Source organism: Lepidochelys kempii, chromosome 21 (assembly GCF_965140265.1).
Source record: "Lepidochelys kempii isolate rLepKem1 chromosome 21, rLepKem1.hap2, whole genome shotgun sequence".
Classification (NCBI taxonomy): domain Eukaryota; kingdom Metazoa; phylum Chordata; order Testudines; family Cheloniidae; genus Lepidochelys; species Lepidochelys kempii.
Window position 1 is genome coordinate 2,766,714 of NC_133276.1, and position 22,338 is coordinate 2,789,051.

Consider the following 22,338-nt stretch of genomic DNA (forward strand, 5'->3'; position numbering starts at 1 on the left):
TCTAGTTGAGAATGCATATGATGTTATGCAACACTTAAGACTAAGCTTTCCAAGGAAGGCAGAATTACTATGCCTACCAAAATGCCCATGTATCCATCATACTAAATACAATCCCACACTTGTGAGCACAAAATGAATAATTGTGCACAAATACCTCTTTTCAGTGCATTCATACTAGTGCTTTCCATTTCTGTAGCTTTTTTGTCTAAAGATCCCTTTGGGGTGAGTTATGCCCTGACATGATACAAACAAATCAGCCTCACACCACTCCTGTGAGGTAGGTTCTGAGTGTAAACAGGGATCATTTCAAACCCTCCTGATACATATCTCCTTCTTTGGTGCAATGCAGTCAATGTTTAACACACACAATAATACTATGCAACAGTTCAGAACTGGACACGAAAAATACTGCAGAGTTATTACTACGAGGCTATTGCAATCAGAGAATGTCATTTCCCAGGTGAGAAGTTGGCCAGGACCTTGGCATTAATGTAACTGGCTCTCATGAAAACTAGCACAAGGTCTTGAATAACCTGCATGGCTGCTTGACATGTGAGCTGAAGGAAGCCATCTTCATTCAGTACAGCAACATCACTCCCACTTTCTTCCTGCAGCCACACATGCTGTAGCACCTACAAGCTCAGTTCTGTCTGGCTCAGGTGGTCTAGCAGGATCGCAGCAGACAGCAGCAGGCCTGCCACTAACGACACTGAGTTTTGTGGGTACAACTGTTGTGCCCTTTTTTTAATAACCCAGCCCTTTACTTCATCCGTCCACAAGCGTGCTTTGCAGGGTTCTTACAAATGAAGGAATATAAATATGTACTACATCAGCTGTCATCATCTAGCACATTTATATAATACCAGCAGGTATCTGCAGAGCGACACCAGGTGTAAACTGTTGTGAATATTGTTACTCATGGTATTAGTACATTTATAGAAGTAATAGGATTTATAGGGAAAGCTTTATTTCCCACTGGTATAGTGTAAATATACTCTGCATTCACACACACACAGTCCTTGTAAAAGATTTTTTTCTCTACTACAAAGAAAGGAAAACATACTGTTTCCAGTTGGATATTCACTTGCACAAACCTCAGGAATGAAGCCACCAGACTCATGAGCTACAATGTACTGATTAGCTGAATCTCTGGGCATCTCCACTTTGACTTGTCCTGTGTTTTTACGAGCATACTACAAGAAAACACCTCATGCTGTACTCATGAATCCTGAGGTTTGGGATACCAAGAGGACATCACTGTCAGTTATATGGATGCAGGATCTAAAACTGTCTGAAACAGCACTTCTGATTAAAAAGAATAAACCCCCCAAGTACGCTGAGGGACACTGGATCCTGAAAGAGCAGTTGAAACCTGCAGTATATTTACCTGTGTTGTTTAAAGATGGGGCAATAGAACAGAAAAACAGGCTCATGAGACCATTCAATTGTTATTCTTTAGTTAATTCAAAACTATTTACACTGCACAGAAATCATATTCAAATGCCAAATCCATACCCCAAACTTTCACAGTTCATTTCTATTTATCCACTAACATTCGCAGAGAAGATTGATAGAGTGATTACTGAGTGAATGGGAATTGAACATGATTCCCTATCCACCCTAAGGAGATCAAAGTCACAGACAAGGCAAGACACATTTTAAAAACAATTCATAGTTATGGGATGAGCAAGATACACATGAACATCAATACACTGCCTCTCCAGCACCTGTTTTCTTGGCTTCTAGGTAGAAGAGATTCAACATGCACCTGGAAGGACACAGGATGCAAGCTCTGAAACGGTGTCTGATGAATGAGAATTTGACCTACATCAAAAAAGTGGTCCTTTCAAGCAATTATCAACCCCCATAAGGTTTAACGAGGGCTTTCTCCCCTCACTAGGCAGCTGTGGATTTGCTCCAGGCAGGAATTTGCCTCCTTTGAAATGGAAACAATTTTTCATGGGCTGGAGAAACTATCCTGCCATTTGAGTACAAAATTTAAGATGAAAATGAAAAACATTTTGAGGTACTGATAAACTTACACCACCACAAATTCCTTCTCCAGCTCCCTTCCTAATGGCAGTGAGAATATAACTACGTCTCCATTCTGGCACGGCGGTGGCAGAATACATGGCATATTTCGCATTATAATGGTACATGCCAGAGAAATGCAGAGTGTCACAAAACACTGAACAGATTCAGCTGTAAGGAGGAAAGCTTTAAAGGCCATATTAAAATTGGGGAAGAAACCCATCGGTAGAGGGGAAGGTCCGAAAGAATCAGATATTTTAATGTTATTTCTTCATTTCTTCATCACATTTCTAATATAACTCTAGCAACCCATCTAGCACTCTGAGCACCTAGCCCATCACTCAAAGTTCACAGCATACACACAGCACTGCCCATACAGACATCCCACCTCAGTCCACCCCTTCTTCACCAGAAGAGAGAAAAGAGGCGAGCTTTGCAGCATGCCCACAAAGACAGCAAATCCAGGCTGTGGCAAACCAAGGGGAGGGGAGCGAGTTCCAGAATGGAGGACCCTGTCTCAGAGAATGCCCTGCCAGCATCTCCCTTTCATTTATTTGGAGAGATTTCCAGCTTCAGTGCCCCTGTTGCTGTGAACTGTGGCGGTATCTCTCAGGGAGAGAGGCCATCTCCCAGGGAACCAGCTTCCAGTTAGGGTTTCATAGGTTAAAACCAAACATCTTGAATTCTACCTGGAAGCTTATTGGAAGCCAGTGCAGGTGGCAGAGCATTGGTTTCACAAAAGAGAATGAGAGGCAAGTCCTTTCCCCAGAACTGCAGGGAGCTGAGCAAAGAATCTGAGCGAGAAGGCAAAGGGTAGAGACAGGAGCGGCAGGGGAGTGGACTGAATGGACAGGTGTGCATAGGAGATAATGGGAATGGGGTCAACGTGCAGGGAGGAGTTGGAGGTAAGGTCAGGCAGTGCAGTGAATAGGAATTGGGTAGTATCTCTTCAAACAGTTTGAGAACAGGCCTCCCTGATGCCTGCGGCAGAACCCACCCAAACCTAACTTATCTAGCTAGGCCTAGTACATTTGTATATTGTTAGTGAACACGGTTATTTGGAACCCAGCTGTGCCCAGGTGGTTTCCTCAGAGTCCTACTGTTGTATAGCGTACAGACCTGACACTAGCCACTTTTGGAAGTTGCTCCCCCAGCCACATGCTTGCGGAGTGACAGCGGCTGTCTTGGAGAAGGCTGGCCCTCTCCATACCCCCGGCCTCGCTCCGTGTAACTGAGCCTCTACGCATGGTCCGCTGGGTGGCTTCGGCCGCGTCCATCTGCTCCAGTGGCTTTGTGCCTGCCAGCTGGGCTGCCCTACTGGAGCCTAGGTGCCAGTCCGAACGGGATCAAATGGGCAGCCTGCTTAAAGGCTGAAAAAAAACCCTTTCAGCAACACTGCATGTCTCACTCCTTGGTAATACCTGCTGCCCCTTGCAGTGGGCATGTATCCATTTGTCGCTGCCAGAAGGACAGGTTGTGTTGTGCTCAGGGCTGTGGGGACTAATTAAAACCACTTGGCTTGTCAAAAGTGTATGTAACATGAAAGCACAATTATTTGGCAGCTGGTCTTAAAATAAAACTCAGGCAGAGAACAATGCTACAGAACACCACCACAATGGGGTCCATTTGATCCTCTTCTTGGCAATCTTCACAGAGAAGCTGGGGTTTGAACAGGGCAGGGAGACTAAATGCTGCTCCTGCCCCTGGAGGGGTTCACTCCAGGGCAACTTTCTGTTTTGATTGACAAAACACCTTTTCGTTGCTCAGCGGGAGGAGGCACATTGATGGCAAAGCAGCGGAGGGGAAGCTCCCTGGCCCGTAACGTTCCTATGGATAAATGGCATGCTCAGGGCTTCCTTCTTGGCTCACCTACAGCTGTGCAAATCAGGAGCATCTCCTCTGAAGTCAAGTGAGATCAGAGTCAGGCAAGCTGTGTCTTCTCTTTACACCACCAACTTTTTATAATGATCGAACAAAGGCCAATGAACCAAACATGTTGAGCCAGTAATAAAATAATTTCCCAGTCCTGTCAGTTTGCTGCTGGGTCAGCCTGAACGACTGCCTCCTCCACTCATGCAACCATCTTTCTGTTTACAGCTCCTATTGGCCATAGCAGCTTCCCATGAAGAACAGAATCACAAGACGGCGTCTGATTGAAAGCATTCAGCATCTTCCAAATGTCACGTGAGTTCTGCTTCAGCTTCAAAGGCTGCGCAGCTCCTCACCCTTGGGACTCAATGGCTGAGTTACTTGCACGGCTGCAGCAGTTTGGGTAGAACACGGAATGAAGCATGTTCCCACGTAGCAATAAGGATGTATCAGTGTACTAGAATGAATCTGATACTTGGTGCTTTAACTGGCTCCCGTTGCCTTCAGTAGGAACAGAGTTAAGTGCACGGGGCTCTCAAAGATGTTTTCAGGAACTATCTGGGCATGTTTGGATAGAATAGGAAGGACATATATAGCTGTTACCCATTGAGAGTTTCTGAAATAAGCCTCAGGGGACCCTGGTGAAGAGCTTAAGGTAAGAGAAGATCAAGTCCTCAGAACAGAAGGAACAGAAAAAGGCAGGATGAATGGAGTAGGAGCTACTCAGGCAAGCGAGGAATGGTTGCCTGGGAGTGAAATTCAATTCTAACTCTCTGTCAGAAACCTGCACCTGAGTCTCTGCTGCAAAACACAACAGTGTGGGCAATGTCCCTTCCCTGCCATTTGGGGGTCTTGGGTAGGGTCCTTAATGCTTCATGCTGGGAAACTAAATAAAGGAAAAAACTCCACCCTACTCCCACACTTTGAGGAGCCTGAGTACACTGCTGAGGTGAGAGAATTAAAAAATAGATCTTTGAGGAGATTTAAAAAAAAATTTATCTGAAAGGCCAAAACCTCCCCAAAACATAATTAGAGTAACAATGCAAATAAATCTCTGCAGTGTCTTGACAGCTGTAAAAGTTTTCAAACTAGCTTGTAAAGGCCAGGAAATTTGAGCCCAAGTTTCACAGTAATGTATCTACAGTCTCACTCAGGAACATGTCTAGTATCACAAAGATCTGGACAAAGCAGAAGAGACAGTCTAATCAATAAAAGCTGCTTCTGCTTCCTCTTCTTAATAAAAAAAGGTACTGACTTTCTTCCTAAATCGCTGGAAAAATCTAATAGGGGAAAATAAAAGTCCCGGGTCTCCTTTCAGATTGCTGATGTAGCTTTTCATGACTATTGTTAAAAGCAGATTCTGCCCTTTGCATTTGTCACATGTTCTGCATAGAATCAGAGATACCAGTCATCATATAATCCACTCGGACCAGGTAGTCAGTGCGGGATTGTCCTTTGTCTTATGCTGTAAGTGGCACCTATTTTGAAAAGTCTCAAAGATGGGGCTTCCTCCTCTCCTCCTGGGGAAATTGCTCCATGGCCCAACAGGTGGGAATTTTTTTCTTCCAGTGGGCCACCTTCACCCTTGATATAAATTGGCACAGTCCAACCCAAGTCAATGGAATTTCAGCAGAGGTAAGTTTGGCCCATTCATCCTCAATGATTCTTTGTTTAGTTGGGATCATTGTTCCAAGTTATACTTTCCTGGGCCACTCTCTTGTATTCTTCCTTGTCTCTCACCTTACTGTTCACATTGCACCTTTCAGATAATTGCAGGTATCTGTGTCCCCGTTAGCTGTGCTCTACCCAGGTTGTACATTTGTAGTCCCTTTTACTTTCCTCCTAAGCCTGCATGTTTCTTTCCCCTTCAAGGGTCTGTGTTGCTCCTGGGGCTGCTCGATATGGAACGTCAAATGCAAAGTCAAGCTCAGGGAGACGCAAGGCTTTTGAGGGAAAGATGAGACAGGGCATGCAGGAACAATTCCTGCAGCCACTTCTCACACCAGACAGACAATTGAGGAGAGCAGGCAATTAGTCCTTTATTTTCTTCTTCTCTAAGCAAGAGCACTAGAAGGAGAGATTAAAACCACCCCCACCCCCACAAAAAAACAGGCTAATATACAGGGGAAGGGATTGAAGGGGATTTCCCCTCACCCCCTTTTTTGAGGTCCCAGAAATATCATGTCTGGTTTTGCCAAGTGCAGAAAAATGAAAACGAACAAGGAGGATTTGATCGGGAGCCTTGTATGAGGCATCCCAGTATTATTAAGCTGATCTGTGGAACAAAGAGAAAACAAGGGGCAGTTAATTTGCATGTGAGAATTCACTGACAAAGCCCCAGCTCAAGACAGAGAGGGAGAGCAATGCAGATGGCTTCCTGTCAAAGGGAAATGGATTTTCTGTGCAGATTTAGGAACACAAGGGCCTTTTCATTTCTATTTGCTTAAGCATTCCGTTGAGGGTCAGCAACTGAGGGTGGAGAGACACAGGCTTACAGCAGTGAGAGAGGAAGCGCTGTCTGAAGATTCATTAATAGAAGGGGTTTCTAGGGGTGGCCACAGCCCCCCATAGTCTAGTGGCAAGACAGTTGGGGTGTATGGGGCAGGATTCGATTTGGCCCTCTCCCTCACTGCCCTATTCTAGCAGATCTCTACAGACTCTGTTCAGAGGGCTCCCCTGACTCAACTCACAGCTTTCCAATCTTTTAACAAGGACTCTAGGTTTGAGCCCCTCCTTTGAGTCAATAGCATCACAAGAATGGAGCCCACTCCCCTGCAAACTTTTAATTTGCGTTGATTAGAGATGCAGCCACCTGCGGACTCTTGCTGCCTTGGTGGCCATGGTGTACTGTGCGAGTCGTCTCCATGTAGCGTGGATACATATGCCCAAGTAGGAAGATGTTTGGGCTGTTTGCAGAGGGAGAAATATGCTGTGTTTATAGTTTTGAGCCACATAGGTTCATAGCCTCCCTCTTTCCAACCCCTCTTTGCTGGAATTTAAGATTTGAAAGCACCGGAAGTTTCCTAAGAAAACCCAAACAAAGAAAGTAACCCCCCGCCCCTTATCAGACTCGAGTCTCAGGAGAAAAGTCATTGTGAAGCAGCATATTTTGCTGGATTTCAATTCAAGACCCAGGCCATTTTAAATGAAGCCCAGTGAAGACATGAACCTCAGTGACCCTTTTTGGATCGACCTGGTTTGAGTTCGCAATGTAGCCTCAGATCAGGGGAGTTCAGTGCAGACATTTCCTAGCTTTCTCGTTGCCCCTTGTTCCAGATGGTGCTGCTGCCTTGAGAAAGCTGCTGCAGTCACATGGACTCCACGGCACTGCTACACCGCCGGTTACGCTCTGGGCTGTGAATGACCATGAAGGGATGCACAGAAAGTTACCGCATGCACAGGGCTGTTACATGTGTTACATGATTAACATCATGCACTTGTGAGAGCACCAAGGCAGTGGCTGGTGTGCATCCCAGCACAGCCCGTTACCAAGAGCAATGCTGTGAACATTTACCAAGGAAAATGGACTCACCACGGTAAGTTCAGTTGTTAACATGGATCCTCAGATGACACTTTGGGCCCAAAGCAGATCGGGCCCCATCCAAGTATCAGCAACAGTTTAGTTTCTCACTCTAACCCCTGGTTTTCTTACATGTAAAATGAGTTGAGACCCTGAGTGGGCTCTGTCCTAGAACACAAACATGGCACTTCCCTGCGGGAGGACATGACAGTGGCACAAAGTGGGCATGGGGTGAGGTTAAAGGTCACTTAAAGAGGCCATCAGGGAGCATGGAGAAGAGAATCCCAGATGAGCAAATGCCAACGTTTGGCACCGACAATCTTGGAGCGGGAAGTCTTCTGTCTATCTTAGGTACCAGCTGCCTCATGATCTTGAAAGTGTTTATCCTCACAACAGCCTTATGAGGCAGGGCAGTGCTCTTATCCCCATGGTACAGATGGGGAAACTGAGGCCCAGAGAGGCTAAGTGACTTGTCCAAGGTCACATGGTGAGCCTGTGAGAAGAACCCAGGTCGGTCAGCCAGAGTCCTAACCACTGGTGCAAACCTTCTCCTGTTCCGCTATCGTTAGAGTGGCTACGGCCTGGACAAAAACAGGGCTACCTTCCCCCACATACTGACCTCCCATCAGCATTCCTGCAGGATGGAACTTCATTAGTAGGCCAGCAAAGCAGGGGCCTGTGGAGTATATAAGACCCACCACCACCTCACTGTGGGGAAACTTCTTGTTTTGGTTTTGAACTCTGTCTATAGAAGGAGCTTGGTTTCAGGCTACATTAGGCGCTCACGAATAATGTATGTTGTCGAGCGTCTAGCACTGCAGGTAACTGATCAGCTAGGAATCATGTACTTACATCTAAAATGAACTCATTTTAATGTACTCCTAACTCATCCTCTAAGCATTACCAGTGTCATTTCAGAAAAGCTGTTTGCATCCTAAAAATATGTTTCAGCAATGATAAAAAGTCAGCAAAAGCTCATTTCATTCACTGCCATTAATTCCAAGAGGGCTCAGCTATGCTCTTCTTTTTTGCTTTGATTTTCCCCCCCTCCAGTGAATCTTTTGCTCACGTAAGTTTCTAGGTAGATAACCACGTACTCTGTTTATCGATTGACCAGCTACAGCATATGGGCAACGGCAGTGTATAAGGTTCCTTCACACTGCTCCAGCAATGTAAGATACCTCTGTCCTGACCCAAACGTAGGGTGACCAGATAGCAACTATGAAAAATTGGGACTGGGGTGGGGGATAATTGGCGACAATATAAGAAAAAGCCCCAGATATCAGGACTGTCCCTATAAAATCGGGACATCTGGTCACCCTACCCAAACGGCACACTCCACAGGAGAAAAGATAGCTTGGCCTCTGCAACCTAGTCAGTCCTTGGTTTCTCAGCAAAAGAGACAGTGGTAAGTGACAGACTTTGTGTTGTGAACAGCTGTCTGCTAGAAAGTAGAGTGAAGGGTACCAACCTCACTCAGGCTGATGAACATGTCAGAGGTGGAGTTAGCTGAAAAATAGAAAAGTTTTCACCAAAAAATTGTCCCTTTTGCAGTCAACATTTTTCAGAATATTTTGACCAGCTCTATTCAGAGAGGAATAAACTCTGGTCCTTCCCATCTGACTTGTATTTGAATGAGTGGCTGAAAATGGGAAAGCCTCCATCTCCCTTACTCAAGCCCCTCATTGTTCTCGATCATGATACTCATGTAATTTGCATAGTATTGATATGAAATCTAGTACCCAGTACTCCATAATACTTGGCACTTCTATAACCTTCCCTCTGAGCATCTCAAAGCACATTGCAAGCAAGCAAGTGGAATTACTCTGGATTTAAACTGCTCTAGCTGAGGTCAGACACTGATCTAGAGAACACAGCTCTGTATGTTGTTTTAGGTAGAGTTAGCATGTCTGCTATTAAAGGGGAACCACAGAACTCTGGTTTCAGCAAGTAAAACCTTGGCTTTCAGTTCCCTTTACACTATGACAGATTTAGGAATCCTTGAATTCTGCAGCAAATTCCTGGTGCAGAAAGGATGGACTGTCCTTTGGTTAGGGTAAAAAGCAGGGGCAGTGTTCTACCTGGATGTTCCCAGGCCATTCTGCAGGGCATGAAGACCAGAATTTTCAGAAGGGTTCAGCACGCACATTGGGGGCTAGGTGATCTGAAGAGGGGCTCAATTCCTATTCAGGCACCTAAATAAGCCATCAGATTTTTCACAAGTGCTCAGCACCCTACAGCTCCCTGGGAGCTGAGCACAACTGCAGGTGCATTCCATCTGAACACACAAACCATTCAGCACCATGGCACACCTCTTTATATTATGGGATGCAACCTGGACTTTTGAAGTCCTACCTAGCTCTTCCTGTAACACCCAGCAGCAGGTGACTTCTATCTCGAGAGGACTGGAACATTAAGCAGCAGTCTGTTGGCTAACTGCAAAGTCAGGTCAACTTGATTTTTCAAAAACAAAGGGCAGACTAATTAAACACAGGCGAGGCTTTTGTTCCTATTAAATAAAGTCAAAACTTTTCCTGCTTTGGGATTTATATAATTAGCTCCCCACACTGGTATGCTGATCCTTTCCAAGTAAAGTAAGGAAACAATGTTGATGCCCAGTATAGCTCCCTCTCCAGCCCCCAAAGTCAGTCTCACTAAGGTGAGTTGTCAAAAACGACACCTTAGAGTGGAAAAAGCCAATGTCCTTCAGAACATGCTCCTTAAGAATTATTACTGCTGTACTGGGGAATTTTCTTTCATTTCCCATTCTGTTTACTGTCTCTCCCCTCCCCCCCTTTTGTTTTTAACCAACAATACTGGTGTGAACAGTCAGGACACATCCCAAAAACCATGTGTGTGTGTCTGGAATAACACCATTGTGAAAGAGCAGATTGAAAAACAAAAAGCAGCTGTTTCACTTACTTATGTTTTTAATACTGCTCAACAAGCAAAGGTGTTGAGAAGTTGAGACAAAGACAGCCATTTACTATAGCTGTCTATATCTACTTCTGTCTCTTCTCATTCCTCACTCAAAGTTACACCCACACAAAAGCTACAGCTCATGTTGTGGGAAATGTCTGAGTGACTAATGAAGCCTCAGTTGACACGAGTGTAAAGCTGGAAAGATGTCATGGCCTCAGGTAGAGTTTGATGGCTGAGATGATCTTTCTAGCTTCATCTAGTTTCAAGTTGCAGCCAGGAAACTGTCACAGTACAAAAATGTTAAACAATCACTTGAGAAGTGAGCTATTTTGGTATCTGTACCGATCTACAGTGAATAAAAATTAAATGAGCACAAAGATATATTATTGACTTATTTCCTTTCTTTTCTTCTCTGCAAGACTCTTAGCAAGACAGTAGCTGTACAGTCTGATGGGAACTTTTAATGGCTTGACCACAACACTCAGGAAAACTTTCCCAGAGGCCACGTTTTACCAAATCCCTGTTCAGTTTGTCATGTGCTTGCTGTACCCTTTCCCCTCATTGCTGATTGCCTTCTGTTGCTATTTGTGCATAAACAGAAGTGCTCTCTAGCACTGCTTTCCACCACTGACATCAATTATTCTCTTTCTTGTCAATGTTTCAATAAAACGCTGGCTTTTTCTGTTACTGTTCATTATTTAGAGGTTCTTCTTTTATATCAGACATCCTTGGGGTGGAAGTCTCTCTCCTACATCAGAGTTTCTTGCACCATCCTGTGAACTATTTGGTGGGCTAGATGGTTCCATGCTCAGATCCAGTCTGGTAATTCTTATCTTTCTCCTTCTGTTTAAGATTATTATTAGGAACAGTATTTGTGGTAGGAGAACGCATTCTCTAGATCCATCTGATGCTTTGAACTCTTAGAATAAGAGACTCATAGCTCCAGAGATTGAACTAAATGGAACCAAGCCATCTTTTCCCAACTCACTACTAGTTCAGGATTGCCCCACGTGATCTAGTCTCCAGTGCTCTGTCCAGTTTGGTTTTAAAATGTCTCAAGTAACAGAGGTTCTAGCTATCTGTCCCCTCACAAAGCCAGGTACAAAGATTTCATGCCTACAGTGCAACTCATGGAAGATCATGTGTTCACCAGTTTTGTCAGAAGCAAAATACTTTATGGTTTGCCTCCAAGTTTTTGTTTTGTTTTCATTATGCTGTTTCTAGAAAGATTGGAAAGGTAGTTTGAATAGGAGGAACTGAGCTGCAAAATTTTCCACACATTTTCATCCACGAAAATTTTAGCCTCAGTTGAATTTACAAAATCTTGAGAGAATTATGTCCTGAGCAGCTCCACACAGTGCCATTCCCAGGACTTGCTCGTTGAAATAGACTCAGTAGATTTTAGTTCGCGGGAGGGAATTCGTTCATTCATGCTAAGCCCCGCAAATTGAATGCCAGGCACTGCCAAGTATCCCTTTTGTTTAGCTAGAACGCACTCCAGCTGCCACTCCAGCCAGGCAGAATAAATATAATTAGGAGCATGGTGTCCTCCCAAATTTGCGTCTCTTCTGGAGGCTGCCACAGGATTGACAGAGGTCTGACTCTGATCTCTTGTTCAGTTGTTTTACACAGATGTAAATCCATCGAGTGGAGTGGCGTTACTTCCAGTTTACACTGCTGCCGCTTGAGAGATTTCTTTTCTCCCGAGACAGAGCAGAGTCTGTCCCTCCTGAATAGCCAGGTTCATTGTGCTACCTGTTTTGGTTTCTGGGGCTTGTGGAAGAGTGCCCTGTGGCACTGAGGGATACTGTGGAGATGTTTTTTTAATACATCTGCACATTTGAGCGTGATAGTTTAGATGATGCAATATTCCCCTATCCACAGCGGGATGCTCCCTGTAATCAGCAATGGTCTCTCTCAGACATTTGGGGTGAGGGTCCAGCAGATCAGACCTTTATCCAAGCAAGCTGCACTTCTTGAATCTGAAGACTATGGAATCTTGTAAGAATAGTCTCTCCTGAGATTTCTGCTGCTTCCTGCTTCATCTCAGCACCGCTGTGGGAATCGATTTCCTCATGGAATCAACCAGCAGCAGGGAGAACAAAAAGTAATGGGGACTAAATAAATAGATACCCCTGAACTTCTAAACATCAGTTTGGCCAAGTCCATTAATCTTTTTATGCTTCAGTTCCCCATCTTTAAAATGAGGGTAATACTTCTCTACCCCACAGGAGTATAGCGATGATAGTCACAGATTCATGGCATGTGCTCAGATACAACAACAATGGGGCTATTTAAGTTCATAGGTAGACAGACAAGTAGAGCTAAGTATCCTTTTTCGATTCTGGATCAGGTTTGGGCTCTGGGCAGGCAAAGCCCAATAAACCCTGGCCAAATCTGGAAAAGGACGTATGTTCTCCTCTCTCTGGCCATATGAGTGTGCCTATAAAATAGGCAGCAAAATGGAGGCTTTGTTTGTCTGTTTAGAGAAACCAGTCTGAGAGACCACAGAGATCCTTCTCTTCTGTTGATTTTCAAAACTTTATATGAGGCTTTAGTGAGCCATGCTCTGGGCGTGAAGTATGTTCAGTGATCAAGACTGGATAAAATTCCATTAGAGGTAAAAATGTTGTCAAACTGTGTGCTGGAAAATATATATCTAAGCTGAGAAACTACTTAATCAATTCAGAGCAACGCTCTAGGACATTTCCCCCAAGACCGTAATGCTGTTTGCAAATTGTGAAGAACACCTCCGGCCACTCCTGGCATGGACTTCTGATGGATTTCAAAGAAAAATGGGGCTGACAATGTGGGTCTGTGTTTAATGTGAAAAGGGATTTGAAGATGAAAAGTCAACTGGCATGAAAGATTGCAGGGCAAATGTAAAGGCAGTAAAGCATGTGGGTGGTCTGAGAGCATGTAATAGGATATGGGTTAGGAAGACAAATACATTCAGGATTCTGGAGTTTAATAAAATAGTTACTTTAACTCAATCAGGAAGGTATAAGAAGGAATATGGTAAGAGAATACAGTTAAATCCCTGAAGAAGAGAATGATGCAAATGAGAAAGAGCTTGTGAAATTACTGAAACAGTGAACACCAGACACACCCACACACCAAACATAACACTCATGAATGATTCAAGGTAAGTCGCCATCAACTGCAGAGTTTAAACTGAAAGCTGCTGGTGTGAGCAGAGCTTTATCCAGGGGTGAATGCTACTGGGCAGCAGGCAGAAAACAGCTCAGTGCTCCATCAAACCTTCCTGTTTGCCCTCTGCGCTCTTTCCTTCCATGTGCCAAAAGATGGCAGTGTGCTGGAAGGACAGTCTGGGCATATTCTATGTTACGAGAGGGGTCATCTGCCTGGCACAGCCACTGACAGTGGAGCTGTCGGTTGCATCCAGCCCAAGTGCACAGACAACGCTGAAACCCACTGAGCTGTTACAGTGACCTGGTCTGAAGGGTTGGTATGCATGCGCACACCCATGCATGTACATGCTAAAGGGAGCCCTCTCATCTGTATTTCCACTGCATTGACCGGGAAGATTCAATGTTACTGGGGACTTCGTGTGTCTTATGCGGTCTTGTATTAAAATCCTCTAACACAAGAAGGAAACGGGCGCTGCCTCATTTCCAGTGGCTCTCTATGAGATGCTTCCCTTTGTTAGGAAGATACAAGACGTTCAAAAATCCTCAGCACTTCTTGACAACTGCATAATGCTGTTGCATAAACTCTCTGGCTAAGTGAGTATACTGCTATGAAATCATAGTTTGCATTTGCACACCTTTCATTCAAGGATCACAAAGTCCTTTACAAATGTAGTTTAACCCTCAACTCTCTCAGAGGTAGGCTGGTATTATTATACCCATTTAACAGAATAGCAGACTGAAGCAGAAAGATATTGAGTGACTTCCTCAAAGTGAGAGATTGGTAGAGCTGGGCATAGAACCCAGCCCTGGCTCCTGACTTCACAATCCCCTGCTTCAACCAATAGGCCACACTGTTTTCCTTGAGTGTGTACAAACAGCAAAGAGCACAGGGCCAGATTCTCAATAGCTTAGTCCCATGACTGCAGCTAGATTTTTAGAAGGGCTCAGCATCCAGATGCAAGGAACTGAGCTGCTTCATAAAGCTAAAGTTATGGCAGTGATTGTTACAAAGAAACAAAGAGTTCTAAAGTCACAGTAAACGTGATTATTTTGAAGCTAAATATTAAGAGTCAATTGCTCCATTCTCTCTCATTTACAAGCTAGAAAAATCCCTCTCTGGTGCTAGTTAATTTAACACACCTGTTAAATTGGATTTATGGGCAGATACTGGTGTGAACAAACACATATGGCCTCATTATAAAAAGGAATTCTGTAACTATTCCTAAATCACTATTGTATTTCTATCGGTTACCACTGATCTACTCAAATACCTTATTGAAGAAGTTCCTCTTTAGCAACAGGCTAATAGAATCCATACCATCTCTAACCCCTAATAAAGTGAGGTCTCAGGCAATGAATTAACAGTGTTTTCCCCCCTTTCATAGAATCATAGAATATCAGGGTTGGAAGGGACCTCAGGAGGTCATCTAGTCCAACCCCCTGTTCAAAGCAGGACCAATCCCCAATTTTTGCCCCAGATCCCTAAATGGCCCCCTCAAGGATTGAACTCACAACCCTGGGTTTAGCAGGCCAATGCTCAAACCACCTAGCTAACCCTCCCCCACAATGCATTTGACAGTGTGTGACTGAAAGAATGACTTGCTTATTTGAAGCAGCAAGGTACATATCCCAGCCCATTCCTATCCCCTTTTCCTGATAAATATTCTTGACGAAAGGTCTTGCTTTTTTAATATGTAAGTAACATGTATAAGAACTGACAGTGCACACATTGCTTAATGTCCAAGACACAAAACAAGGCAATGTCCAGTACAGGAATTTTGCAACCTACAATTCAGGATGTACTGGGAAACAAAGAAGGGAGAATTTTATATTCATGCATGTATATTTAAGCATATGAGTATCACTTGTTGCCAGTGGACTTAGCATAGAGGAACCTTAAACACACTGACAGTGGCAGTGCCAATTGAAGTCAAGGCACTCACATGCTTAAAAACAAATGTGGAAGAGTTTTCAGGATCAGGGGCTTGGTTCTGATATTTTTCAATGTATATTAACTGATTTCTTGGTGGCACTGAAGGAGGAGTGGATCTTTAGGAGGAACTTCAAAGAGGACATGCAAATGCATTAATCAAACTGCAACAAAACTCATCAGATTCATTAGGAAGGGCTACAGAATTTTTAGAGATTTGCAATATTAAGTGAACAAATAGGGCTTGGATTTTCAAAAGACCCTGAAAGTCAATGGGATTCAGGCACCTACCTTACTTAGGCTCCTTTGAACATCCCAGCATTAATTAGGAATTAGACATCTAAATGCCATTTATTTATGCCTCAGAAGATCTACCCCCTGGAACTCTTTGGACTTCACCTAGTGCCAGAAGGGCTTGATAGTTCGAAAAGAAATTTTAAAAACTGGGGAAAGTAAGTTACCATTCCTTCCACAAAAATATTAATGTGTCATTCGGAAGATAATTCGATTAATCATTTTATAAGATTCTCACACTCGAATAGAAATTACAACCCAACACGAAAGAGAATAGATGTACTTTTTTTAAAAAAAATGCACAAATATACTTATGAAGATGAAAGGCTCCTAAATTATTCTATTCTGAATAGCTAGGGTATATATGATTCAATTTTATGGCACCTCTTATCATTACTCAGCTTGAAATAGGAGATACCACATTTTAATTGCTAGAGATTAGTGTGAATATAGTGTCAGACAGCTAAGCACATCTCTGGCTAAGGCTCGCTGCTGGGTTCCATCTTTCCTTCGCCTTTTGAGAGCTATTTTCCTTATGTCTTTATTAGCATGCATGTCAACTCCAAATGGAGGGAATTATACCAGAATCTATGTGGAGTTCAGTTTTTTGTTTTTTGTTTTGTTTTTTAATAGCCTTTAGGAAATATAATGCTCTCAATAAGATGAAAATATCATAGCCTTCAGACATTTTGGAGACGAATCAAGCAGTAAATACGAGCACTAACATTAACACTAAGGTCGGGATGTAAGCACACTGAAGTCAGAGTCTGGAGTAAATGGAAGCCACAGGGGGCTGAGACTACCCTTCATGTGTCAGTGAAATTAATACAATACAAAACGTTGCCATAGGAATCAGCGTCTCCACAGCCAATGTGGAAACATTCTGCCTTGTGAGCAAAACCAGGGATATTCCTGAATTGATCTGTTCCGGTCCATGCTGCAGCCAGTCATAGCACACACACACACCCGAGAATGGCCTCAGAGAGATTTTCACCACCAGGCAACACAGCACACAGCTTGTTCAGAGATGGACAAACTTGTCCAGGTTAATCTCATACCCATGTGAACATCACAGGTTCAAAAGCTGACACAGGACACTGATGGGTTGGCATTACATGTAGGAGGAACAACCAGAAAAATCCAGTAGAAAGACGGGATGAACGACTCAGAGGAAGGGCAAAGGGAGAACATCATATTGTAGTGAAAAAATACATTAGATTTACAAAGAAGAATGGGTTGTGGTTAAGACACCGGACTAGGACTCACATAACCCAGGCTCATTCCCCAACTCTGCTGTGGACTCCCGGTGAATCTCAGTTGCCCCATCTGTAAAATGAGGACAAGAATCCTTCCTTAAACCGTCCTATGCATTTAGATGGTAAAATCTTTAGGGTAGAGACTGTATCTCATTGTGTGTATGCACAGAGCGCAGCTGAACCTCTAGTTACAATTTATGCCTACATGCCTAAATACAGCTAGCAAAAGTTGACAATCTCAGACTCCCTGAAGCTCCCCTCTCTCGATAGAAAAATAAAAGCTCCCCTTCCCTCAGCAAATTCTGATTAGAAAAGAAAAGAGAGGGAGGGATTTATTGCAACACAAAACAACAAGAAACCTACACCATAGACCCAGCCCCCAGTACCTTCCCTTCAAGCATGCATCCTGCCACTGGTTTATATACCCCTGTGGCTCTTAACCTTTCCAGACTACTGTACCCCTTTCAGGAGTCGGATTTGTCTTGTGTACCCCAAGTTTCACCTCACTTAAAAACGACTTGCTTACAAAATCAGACATTAAAATACATGTGTGTCAGCACAATACTAGTGAAAAATTGCTGACTTGCTCATTTTTACCGTAGACTTATAAAATAAATCAATTGGAATATAAATATTGTACTTATATTTCAGTGGATAGTATCTAGAGCAGTATAAACAAGTCATTATCTGTATGAAATTTTAGTTTGTACTGACTTTGCTAGTGCTTTTTATGTAGCCTGTTGTAAAACTAGGCAAATATCTAGATGAGTTGATGCGCCCTGTGGAAGATCTGTGTACACCCCACAGGTGAGAACCACTGATATACCTCTCCCTTGTTTCACGCATCCAGGCAGAGTTCCACTGGGCAGTGTCTGCTGGCTCCCTTGACAGCTTTGAGGAGCAGTGGGCGCTGTCCGGGGTTCTCTGCTCAGTGTCCCCATTCAGTACCCTCATTTTGAACCTCTGACCCTCACTCCAATCCCTGTTTTTCATTAGTTGTTCCCCGTAATTAGTTGGTCCCTGGGTCCAGTGGTCCCTCCTGCTAGGCTTGGGGAGGGGCCTTTAGTAGTGGGTGGGCTTGTGCCCACCCACTTCCCGGGTTTTTCCAATAAGACCTTACTCATACAAGGGAAACAGGTACTGCTAATCAGGTTTTTGCACATTCCTCCACAGAACTCTTGCCGTCTCATTAAGCCCAACTGGTGGATAACTGGCAGCAGCTGCAAGGCTTCTGGCTGCTTGGGGAAGGCCTGTATTTTTAACCTCTTTTTTTTTTTTTTTTGCTACACATTGCACAGGGTTTCATGCATTCCAGCCAAGAATTCACAACTTCAGCAGAGAACCACTGCCACCTTCCAAAGCTAAATAAACTGCTGTTAATTTCCACAAAAATCTCCCCTGGAAGGGGATTTTGTCTGGGTAGGTCTACTTCTTATTGCAGTGTGGACATGCCCTCTGTCTCTCCAATAGGCTCCAGCATGCTCCTGTCACCAGTTCTCATGCCCTTTGGTCACAGGGCATGGAACTCCCCCTTGCTGCTGGGGGACTTCAGCCTCCCCCAGGGTTTGAATTTGGAAAAAGACAGCAAAAAGTGTCTGATCTGCTGAGACCACTCAGTGTGGATCCTGAAGCAGGGATTCTCAAACTTCATTGCACCGTGACCCCATCTGACAATAAAAATTACTACACGACCCCAGGACTGGGGACTTAAGCCTGAGCCTGCCTGAGCCCCACTGTCTGGGGGAGGAGCAGAGCTGAAGCCCAAGGGCTTCAGCCCCAGGCAGGGGGCCTGTAACCTGAATCCCAACACACAGGGCTGAAACCCTCAGGCTACGGTCTCGGGTGCTGGGGCTCTGGCTTTGGCCCCAGCAAGTCTGAGCCAGCCCTGGTGACCCCATTAAAATGGTACTGCTACCCACAGTTTGAGAACCGCTGTCTTAAAGGATGGAAGGCCTAAAAGGGCGTGGGAGGGGGAGGGGGAGGAGGAGGAGGAATTTATCCAAACTTGTTTTTAATCTGTCACGGGATTAATTTGGATTAAAGCCAGTTTACAAAGCATCCAAATCAGTTTGCCTGACCTTTGTTCCAAGGACCTGCAGTTTTGTAGCTTTGAGATCAGCAGTTTTGATCGAGGAACCTAAGGTAAAATCTACTGTCCAATTATTCTTGAAAAACCTTCTAAGGGAGTAATGAATCTTCTGCTACATTATTCCAACCAAATGACATATTTCACTCAACCATCCCCAAGAAGGAAAAGATATTAGACATAGCTGCTCATTACAATTCTCAGTTTCTTTGCAGAAAAAGCCAAGCAAGGTGCCAGTCTCCTCCCGCATCCAGTGCTCTGGCTCCAGCCCCAGTCTGGGATTCTGCAGGCTGTAGGCATAGCACAATGAATGGGATTTTAATTTGGAAAGAATATCCCAAATGTATGCAGTGTCATTGAAAGTCCAACGGCAAAATTAAAGCAGGTTTGCTGAGGGGACTGGATGGCTGGTGGTGAGGAGATACAAAGATCTCTAAATCAATGGAGCTTTTCACTTCTTGGGCTCCAATCCTGGAAGCTTCTCTGCATGCCTGTGCTGAACCCAGCCAAAATCACTATGATGTTGCATGGGAACAGGGGAATGACAATGAAGAGTAGCTTGCAGGATTTGGCTCCAACCTCATCCTGAGTTCAAATCTGACCAAGACTGTGGTGACAAAAGTCATTGGATGGCAACTGAGTGGCCTAGGTGAGATAAGCTGAGTCTTTAGCAATATGAATGAGACCAAGTGTTTCCAGCCCAGCTGTTAGTGGACAGATGTTCATGTAATGACAAACCAATCAAACCTGGGCCCCACCACTGAGGCCAGACAAACCCTGGTCTTGAGATTTTCAATGCCAATTAGTTTTCCCTATGTGACCACATCCACTTGCTTGCTTTGAAAATCTCGCCCTGGCACTGGATTCTGACCCATCGTGGTGGTTCCTCCGGAGCATTTGCAAGCTGGGACTGCCCTAGATGTGCACACTGCTTCAAAAACAGCATGCAGTTTCCTGTGCTATCCAGTGCCTGAAATTGACTTCAGCTTTTTTCTCTCAAAGAAAAAAGGAAAATGATACACTGAGGCTCTGCCATTATCCTGCACAGGACAGATAATAATAATAAAAAACACCCTCCATCATGCAATCTCCTTTTAGATCTTGCAAGAGGGTAACAGACAATCATAATTAACAGGGCTTTTTTCTCCCCCCTTCCCGCCCCAAAGCCATATAACTGATGTAGAAACTTTAAAGCTTGAAGCAATACTTACAGGGAGAAGATGAAAAGCTGCTCAGAATATAAATTTGAGTGTCAGATGGAAATTACAGCCCCAATTCATCCTCCTTTATTACTGGGCTCTGTGGGTTTAATGGGAAGCGAATACAGTTACTTTCCCCTGTCTTGGGGGAAAAATGACATTCCATTTGGTCTCCAAAAATACACATTATTTAACTTATAAAATATTTAATCTAAGTAATTAATCCTCTCATGACAGCACTTTGCACATTTTCTCTGGCAATCCACACTTCAAGGGCCTATAGTTGCAGTAAACTTTGTTTCCGTTTTCACATGAAATTAATCAAAGGCACATCCTGAATTATTCAGGAGCTGAGTGAAGCCTGCTTGTCATGGCTTGCAAAGAGAAAACTCCCGTTTCTTTCACAGCTCACCAATATGACCACTCAAGTCAGTATGGCAACTAATATAGCAGAGTTCCTGTTGACCACATGAATGGTGGATCATCACTGTAGCATGTAAGGTTTCTTTTTCCCTTGGTCGATAAGGCTTAGCTTTTCTTATTTGTTGGGTTTAGATATGTCTTCTATGACTGACTATCGGGAACTATCGAGCAGGAAGATGGACTGGACTGGATGGGATCTAACTGGTTATTTTATCTCTATCTTCTGTAAGTCTGTTTATTCACAGGTCAGACATTCTCTCTCATTTTTTCTCTCTTTAGCTCATTAAAACTAGTCCAGGTTTTTGTGCAGGAAGAGTTCTAACAATAGTGCCACACATTTAAAAGAAAAAACCCTCTCTTTTTTCTGGTTAAAAGTTCAATTCTGCCTGTGGTGAAGCTTTGCCAAACTCAGCAAAGACAAGAGATGAAGTTTTGCTTTGAAAAAAAAAATCAAAATTTAAAAATGGTCCAAAAATATGAATTTTGATGCCTCAATTACTGTCCCTGACTTTCAGCCATCTCTGCCAGGTATGAGTTATACCAGGGGTAGGCAACCTATAGCACGTGTGCCAAAGGCGGCATGTGAGCTGATTTCCAGTGCCACTCATTGGGTCCTGGCCACTGGTCCCGGGGGCTCTGCATTTTAATTTAATTTTAAATGAAGCTTCTTAAACATTTTAAAAACCTTATTTACTTTACATACATACAATTTCAGTTACACATTACAGACTTATAGAAAGAGACCTTCTGAAAACACTAAAATGTATTACTGGCATGCAAAACCTTAAATTAGAGTGAATAAATGAAGACTGGGCACACCCCTTCTGACCCCCAAGTTATACAGTAAGTGATTAGTGAATTTATTCAAGCATGATCTGATCCCAACAGAAACACAGTGGTCTCAATTTTCTTTCATTTTCAACTGCATAAATCCAGAGTAACTCCTCTGGCTTTACTGCCTTACTCTGGATTTACAAATAAGAGCAGAGGTCACACTGACTTGTTAGGTTGGCCTCACGCCTGCAAACAGAACCACATGGGTGTACTCTTGTGCTCGCAAGAGAATTTAGTGGGGCTCTCCCTGAGCACAGGGCTCCACACATGAGGTTTTCTTTGCAGGACTGGAGCCTCACAGCCACAGCTCAAAGGGATATGGTTCCCTGCCTGGTGTGTCACCAATGGACATGAAATTAGGTCCCACATTGCACTTACATCCCAGCATCAAGAGCTCTAGATCTTTCTTGACATAAGCTATTTTACTTTGTGTAATCTCCAATTCCCTCTCCCCTTACACCCAAAGAGTAAAGCCTCTTCTGCAACAAGCACCTTCACAAGAAACCCCCCCACTCCTCCTGAGCAGCTCAGGGACCTATCCTTGAGCTAGTTATAGTATAATGGGAAGCACTGAAGCCAAGCAAATGACTTGAGTGCCTCAGAGGTGAAAGATGTATATTGGGCACATATGTTCCTCCTTCCTGTACAATAGCACATCAGTTTCACATATCAAAGAGGGCCAGATAGACACTGGAGAAATAAATTTACATTGAAAGTGGAGGAAATGAATTCTTACATAAACAAATAAATCCCCATTCTTGACTTTCAACATGAAGGCTTTACGGTGGCTCTCTCACCCTGGCACAGTACCCTTTAAGAGGC

General features: G+C 43.8%; 1 protein-coding gene across 1 annotated transcript in view; it reads right to left on the reverse strand.

The window, feature by feature from the left end:
- CTTNBP2NL (CTTNBP2 N-terminal like) overlaps nt 1–22,338 on the reverse strand; it is a 214,437-nt gene that overhangs the window by 161,758 nt on the left and 30,341 nt on the right. Inside the window, exon 2 of the mRNA XM_073320254.1 lies at nt 20,272–20,359. The gene's annotated coding sequence lies outside the window, so the exon portion shown is untranslated. The remainder of the gene's footprint in view (nt 1–20,271; nt 20,360–22,338) is intronic.